We start from the raw sequence: 8,001 nt of genomic DNA on the forward strand, positions 1-8,001 counted from the left end.
ATCAGATAAAGGTCTCAGTTTCCACAGATTTATGTAGAAAACATGGGCTGGGGCTTCAAGGAAAGCTAGCTCTGCTTTGGAGGTATACTTTGGAAGGCAACAAGATGACTGAAGATTCAGCAGCTCTTTAGGAGCTTATAAGGGAAGGAAAAGTACAGGAGACATGTTATAAAAAGCCTATACTTCTAGAGACCTCAGTCTTGAAATTCTTGAGGCACTAAGTGCCAGCAATCTTCTACCTCCAAACGTATTGTTTATTAGAAATATAAGCCTTTATGTGTCTGGGTCACTACTACTTTGAGTTTGTTGCTATCATATTTTACCAAATCAAATGATAACTCACATACACCAACACCATGCTAAAATCCCTGAAAAATACTAATGACTTCATTACTTAAGGTATCATTATAATCATAATAAAGTCTCATTGTATGAGGTAAACTGAGTAAGTCTGTCTTGAAACAAACAAAAAAAACTCTGAGAAGTTCCCTGACAGTTGTAAACATGAAATGGAAAGAAAGAAAGCACATAAAGTGACTTGCCTAACAGAGTCCCCGGTACGTGTGGTTATTTGGTTTGTAGTGGCTGACGTTACAGGACTATCACAAAGGGAATCAAGCTAGAGACAACTTTGCTTGTCCTTGGAGTAGAAAGTAGGGACAATTATTTTTATAGCTCATCCATTGACATTTTATATTATTGTTTTTCATCTGATGTATTCAATAGGATTTCAGCTCAAGAGTGATTGAGAAGACAATCAGTAGTCCAGGGGCTAAGACTTTACACCCCCATTGCAGAGGGCCTGGGTTCAATCCCTGGTAGAGGAAGTAGAATCCCACATGCCTCTACTAAGAGTCTGCACACTGCAACTAAAGACCCCACATGCTGAAACCAAGACTGGAGATCCCATGTGCCGCAAATAAGACCTGGCACAGCCAAATAAATAAATAAAAATAGCAAAAATGTTCTTAAAAAAAGACTGATTGAGAAGGCCAGGCATAAAGGAGGGTCAATAGACTTCCTGAGACTGGAAGCTCAGAAGGAGAACTTTGTACTCAGAGGATATCAGGCAGCAATTTATCATCTCCTGATGTGTTTCTGGGCTATGAGAGAAATCACACCATTGTACCCTGTGTGTACACTGTGTGTACCCCGTGTGTACACTGTGTCATGGTTCAATGTCTAGGTGGGATGTATATTCAGAAAAGCACAGCTGTGCCTGGTCCTGAGACATTGGCTCATCATTGCCTGTTTCTTTACTATTTGCTGGTCATACAACCAGAACATCACAACATAGAACAGGAATGAACTCAGTAGCTCTGGTATTTTTGAACAGTGGAAACATCTACAAGGATTGTCTCCCCAGTCTACAGTGCCCAATGTGATTAACAGGTGACTCTGAAACTTTCAGATGAACTGTCATTGCCAAAAGCCTAAGTGAAGTCACAATTTATACACTGAGGAGAATTTTTTTTTTATTGGGTCAGTCTGTTTTAGCATTATATTCTTTTTAGTTAAACTGTAAAACAGCAATAAAATGCCAGAGACAGCTCCCAGGTAATGTATATTTATCTTGTTTTAAGCTTATTCTCATTGGATTTAGGAGACAGGCCTCTCTGAAAATTACTGACTATGTCATGAGACATTTTTGTGAAGCCATAGTGTCCAAAATGCTGTGCAAAACACATAAAAGATAAGACTACTGCTTCCCCAGCATTTTGTCTTACTTATCCAAACAGTGGCCTAATTTAAGTGGAAGGAAACATTTTCTATAACAGTCATTCACAGTTAGGGCCATACAGAGGTAGTGTAAGAATTGGTAACCGCATTCTGATGTCATAAATTGTTTTATAACTTTAAAAAACAAACTAACAATTCTGTGGTATGTATAGGAATCACACCTAAATCAAAGAGATTATGTTACCTCCATACAATGGAGTCTTCTGTAGGTGAGAAAGGAATAAAGAATTTCTCTATAACACTTCCTAACACCATACACAAAGATAAACTCAAAATGGATTAAAGACCTAAATTTAAGATGAGAAACTATAAAACTCTTTTGGGAAAATATAGTCAGAGTACTCAATGACATAAATCAAAGCAAGATCCTCTATGACCTACATCCTACAGTAATGGAAATAAACACAAAAGTAAACAAGTGGGGCCTGATTAAACTTAAAAGCTTTTGCACAGCAAAGGAAACTACAGGCAAGGTGAAAAGACAACCCTCAGAATGGGAGAAAATAGTAGCAAATGAAACAACTGACAAAGGATTAATTTCCAAATAAACAAGCAGCTCATACAACTCAATACCAGAAAAACAAACAACCCAATCAAAAAGTGGGAAAAAGACCTAAACAGACATTTCTCTAAAGAAAACATACAGATAGCTAACACACACATGAAAAGATGCTCAACGTTGCTCATTATTTGAGAAATGCAAATCAAAACTACAATGAGCTATCACCTCACACCAGTTAGAATGGCCATCATCAAAAAGTTTACACAAAATAAATGCTGAAGAGGGTGTGGAGAAATGGAATGCTCTTGCACCGTGGGTGGGAACATAAATTGATACAGCCACTATGGAAGATGGTATGGAGGTTCCTTAAAAACTAGTAATAAAACCACCATATGACCCAGCAATCCCACTCCTAGGCATAACCCTGAGGAAACCAAAATTGAAAAAGACACATGTATCCCATTGTTCATTGCAGCACTATTTACAATAGCTAGAACATGGAAGCAACCTAGATGTCCATCAACAGATGAATGGATAAAGAAGTTGTGGTACATATACATAATGGAATATTCAGTTCAGTTTAGTTTAGTCGCTCAGTCCTGTCTGACTCTTTGCGACACCATGGACTGCAGCACGATAGGCCTCCCTGTCCATCACCAACTCCCGGAGTTTACTCAAACTAATGTCCATCATGTTGGTGATGCCATCCAACCATCTCATCCTCTGTCATCCCCTTCTCCTCCTGCCCTCAATCCTTCCCAGAATCAGGGTGTTTTCACATGAGTCAGTTCTTTGCATAAGGTAGCCAAAGTATTGGAGTTTCAGCTTCAACATTAGTCCTTCCAATGAACACTCAGGACTGACTTCCTTTAGGATGGACTGGTTGGCTCTCCTTGCAGTCCAAGGGACTCTCAAGAGTCTTCTCCAACACCACAATTCAAAAGCATCAATTCTTCATTGCTCAGCTTCCTTTATAGTCCAACTCTCACATCCATACATGACCACTGGAAAAACCATAACCTTAACTAGACGGACCTTTGTTGACAAAGTAATGTCTCTGCTTTTTAATATGCTGTCTAGGTTGGTCATTACCTTATTACCAAATTCAGACTTAAATTGAAGAAAGTAGGGAAAACCACTAGACCATTCAGGTATGACCAAATCAAATCCCTTATCATTATACAGTGGAAGTGAGAAATAGATTTAAGGGCCTAGATCTGATAGATAGAGTGCCTGATGAACTATGGAATGAGGTTCGTGACATTGTACAGGAGACAGGGATCAAGACCATCCCCATGGAAAAGAAATGCAAACAAGCAAAATGGCTGTCTGGGGAGGCCTTACAAATAGCTGTGAAAAGAGAAGCGAAAAGCAAAGGAGAAAAAGAAAGATATAAACATCTGAATGCAGAGTTCCAAAAAATAGCAAGAAGAGATAAGAAAGCCTTCCTCAGCAATCGATGCAAAGAAATAGAGGAAAACAACAGAATGGGAAAGACTAGAGATCTCTTCAAGAAAATTAGAGATACCAAGGGAACATTTCATGCAAAGATGGGCTCGATAAAGGACAGAAATGGTATGGACCTAACAGAAGCAGAAGATATTAAGAAGAGGTGGCAAGAATACACAGAAGAACTGTACAAAAAAGATCTTCACGACCCAGATAATCACGATGATGTGATCACTGACCTAGAGCCAGACATCCTGGAATGTGAAGTCAAGTGGGTCTTAGGAAGCATCGTTAAGAACAAAGCTAGTGGAGGTGATAGAATCCCAGTTGAGCTATTTCAAATCCTAAAAGATGATGCTGTGAAAGTGCTGCACTCAATATGCCAGCAATTTTTGGAAAACTCAGTAGTGGCCACAGGACTGCTCAAACTACCGCACAATTGTACTCATCTCACATGCTAGTAAAGTAATGCTCAAAATTCTCCAAGCCAGGCTTCAGCATTATGTGAACCATGAACTTCCTGATGTTCAAGCTGGTTTTAGAAAAGGCAGAGGAACCAGAGATCAAATTGCCAACATCCACTGGATCATGGAAAAAGCAAGAGAGTTCCAGAAAGCATCTATTTCTGCTTTATTGACTATGCCAAAGCCTTTGACTGTGTGGAAAATTCTGAAAGAGATGGGAATCCCAGACCACCTGACCTGCCTCTTGAGAAATCTGTATGCAGGTCAGGAAGCAACAGTTAGAACTGGACATGGAACAACAGACTGGTTCCAAATAGGAAAAAGAGTACGTCAAGGCTGTATATCGTCACCCTGCTTATTTAACTTATATGCAGAGTACATCATGAGAAACGCTGGACTGAAAGAAACACAGGCTGAAATCAAGATTGCCGGGAGAAATATCAATAACCTCAGATATGCAGATGACACCACCCTTATGGCAGAAGAAGGCTGAGCGCCAAAGAATTGATGCTTTTGAAGTGTGGTGTTGGAGAAGACTCTTGAGAGTCGCTTGGACTGCAAAGAGATCCAACCAGTCCATTCGAAGGAGATCAGCCCTAGGATTTCTTTGGAGGGAATGATGCTAAAGCTGAAACTCCAGTACTTTGGCCACCTCATGCGAAGAGCTGACTCATTGGAAAAGACTCTGATGCTGGGAGGGATTGGGGGCAGGAGGAGAAGGGGGCAACAGAGGATGAGATGGCTGGATGGCATCACTGACTCGATGGACGTGAGTCTGAGTGAACTCTGGGAGTTGGTGATGGACAGGGAGGCCTGGCATGCTGTGATTCATGGGGTCGCAAAGAGTCGGACACGACTAAGCGACTGAACTGAACTGAACTGAACTAGGTTGGTCATAACTTTCCTTCCAAGGAGTAAGCATCTTTTAATTTCAAGGCTGCAGTCACCATCTGCAGTGATTTTGGAGTCCCCCCCCCAAAAAAATAAAATCTGCCACTGTTTCCACATCTATTTGCCATGAAGTTATAGGACCAGATACCATGATCTTAGTTTTCTGAATGTTGAGCTGTAAGCCAACTTTTTCACTCTCTTCTTTCACTTTTATCAAGAAGCTCTTTAGTTCCTCTTCACTTTCTGCCATAAGGGTGGTGTCATCTGCACATCTGAGGTTATTGATATTTCTTCTGGAAATCTTGATTGCCAGCTTGTACTTCATCTAGCTCAGCATTTCTCATAATGTACTCTGCATATAAGTTAAATAAGCAGGGTGACACCATCCAGCCTTGACATACTCCTTTCCTGATTTGGAACCAGTCTGTTGTTCCATGTCCAGTTCTAACTGTTGCTTCCTGACCTGCATACAGATTTCTCAAGAGGCAGGTCAGGTGGTCTGGCATTCCCATCTCTTTCAGAATTTTCCACAGTTTATTGTGACCCAGTCAAAAGCTTTGGCATAGTCAATAAAGCAGAAATAAAGGAAACTCTCTTGGTTTGATGATCCAGCGGATGTTGGCAATTTGATCTCTGGTTCTTCTGCCTTTTCTAAAACCAGCTTGAACATCTGGAAGTTCACGGTTCATGTATTGCTGAAGTCTGGCTTGGAGAATTTTGAGCATTACTCTACTAGTGTGCATCGGAGAAGGAAATGGCAACCTACTCCAGTGTTCTTGCCTGGAGAATACCAGGGATGGCAGAGCCTGGTGGGCTGCCACCTATGGGGTCACACAGAGTCAGGCACGACTGAGGTAACTTAGCAGCAGCAGCAGCTACTAGTGTGTGAGATAAGTGCATTGTGCGGTAGTTTGAACATTCTTTGGCATTGCCTTTCTTTGTGACTGGAATGAAAACTGACCTTTTCCAGTCCTGTGGCCACTGCTGAGTTTTCCAAATTTGCTGGCATATTGAGTGCAGCACTATCACAGCATCATCTTTCAGGATTTGGAATAGCTCAACTGGAATTCTATCACCTCCACTAGCTTTGTTCGTAATGATGCTTTCTAAGGCCCACTTGCCTTCACATTCCAGGATGTGTGGCTCTAGGTCAGTGATCACACCATCGTGATTATCTGGGTCATGAAGATGTTTTTTGTACAGTTCTTCTGTGTATTCTTGCCACCTCTTCTTAATATCTTCTGCTTCTGTTAGGTCCATACCATTTCTGTCCTTTATCGAGCCCATCTTTGCATGAAATGTTCCCTTCAGATCAGATCAGATCAGATCAGTAGCTCAGTCGTGTCCAACTCTTTGCGACCCCATGAATCACAGCATGCCAGGCCTCCCTGTCCATCACCAGCTCCCGGAATTCACTCAGACTCACGTCCATCGAGTCAGTGATGCCATCCAGCCATCTCATCCTCTGTCGTCCCCTTCTCCTCCTGCCCCCAATCCCTCCCAGCATCAGAGTCTTTTCCAATGAGTCAACTCTTCGCATGAGGTGGCCAAAGTACTGGAGTTTCAGCTTTAGCATCATTCCTTCCAAAGAAATCCTAGGGCTGATCTCCTTCAGAATGGACTGGTTGGATCTGCTTCAAAAGCACTCAAGCAGTTACTAATTAGAGAAATGAGAGAAAGCAGAAATAAAGGAAAAGCAGTTAAATAGGAAAAGTAATGATAGGTTAAACAATGTTCATTGATAAAGCAGTGCTGGTTCCTCTTAAATAAATTTACATAACAACTGGATGCATATCTTTCAATTGTTCAATTGGAGATGGCGACTACTGCTGACTAGAGTGTGTAGAGCCCAGACTGGTTGGAATCTGAAGGTTGATGATTAAAATTCCACCAACCAATCAGAAGGAAGTCCCCAAGCTGCAACCCTTCCCCAAATGTTGACCCCAAAGCTATTTAGGAACTTGGGTCTTTTGAGAAAGAGCTCGTCTTCTCCCTGTTTGACTTTGCAATCAATGCTACATTTTCCTTCACCATAGTCTGGTGCTGGTTAAGTTGGCTTTGCTGTGCGGCATGAGAGAATCTAAGTTTAGTTCTACAAAAATTGTGGTGATTACTGAGGGAGAGCAAACCTGAGTGAGTATCTTACTCTTGGCACATGGACTCCTTCCTAGTTATGTCACTTGGATCCTCTCCAGCCAAGCCTGGACATGTTGGCCTCACAGACCGTCCTGAGCACTTGCCGCAAACCCGCATCTGCCTATGTGTTTTCCAGTCCCACATTCCCTGATGAAGGAAACAAAAGATCCTGCTGTGAAAGACACTTCTGGTAAGAGGTGGGGCGACATCAATGTATTTTTTGCTACTGGGGTTCCTTGATTGGAATTTTCCTCTTTGGGGGGTTGGTTGTGAGAAGAAAGACATTTTATTTATTTACTTTTTTTTTAAATTCTTGGCTATATGAAACTTTTAGTATTTTATTCATTTTCATAGTTTTACAGTATTAGTAAAAATAATGACCATTATAAATAAGTATAAAATGGAAGTTGATGAAAAAATAACCCCAAGTCTTCCTTGACTCCCACCCTCCCACCAAAAAACTAGCTAGTATATGGCAAATATCCTTTTCACATACTATCTTTAGGCATATATTCACTTTGTAGTGGTGGATGGTTTAGTTGCTAAGTCGTGTCTGACTCTTGTGATCCCACGGACTGTAGCCTGCCAAGCTCCTCTGTCCATGGTGTTTTCCAGGCAAGATTACTGAAGTGGGTTGCCATTGCCTTCTCCATAAGAAAGACATTTAAAAATATATATATTTTATTCATTTATTTTTTGGCTGTTCTGGGTCTTCACTGCTGCATGGGCTTCTTTTCTCTAGTTGCAGCAAGTGGGGGGTGCTCTTTGTTGTGGTGGGTGGGCGTCTCATTGCAGTGAATTCTCTTGTTGCGGAGTCCA

This window comes from Bos javanicus, chromosome 2, assembly GCF_032452875.1.
Source record: "Bos javanicus breed banteng chromosome 2, ARS-OSU_banteng_1.0, whole genome shotgun sequence".
In the NCBI taxonomy this organism is placed as follows: Eukaryota; Metazoa; Chordata; class Mammalia; order Artiodactyla; family Bovidae; genus Bos; species Bos javanicus.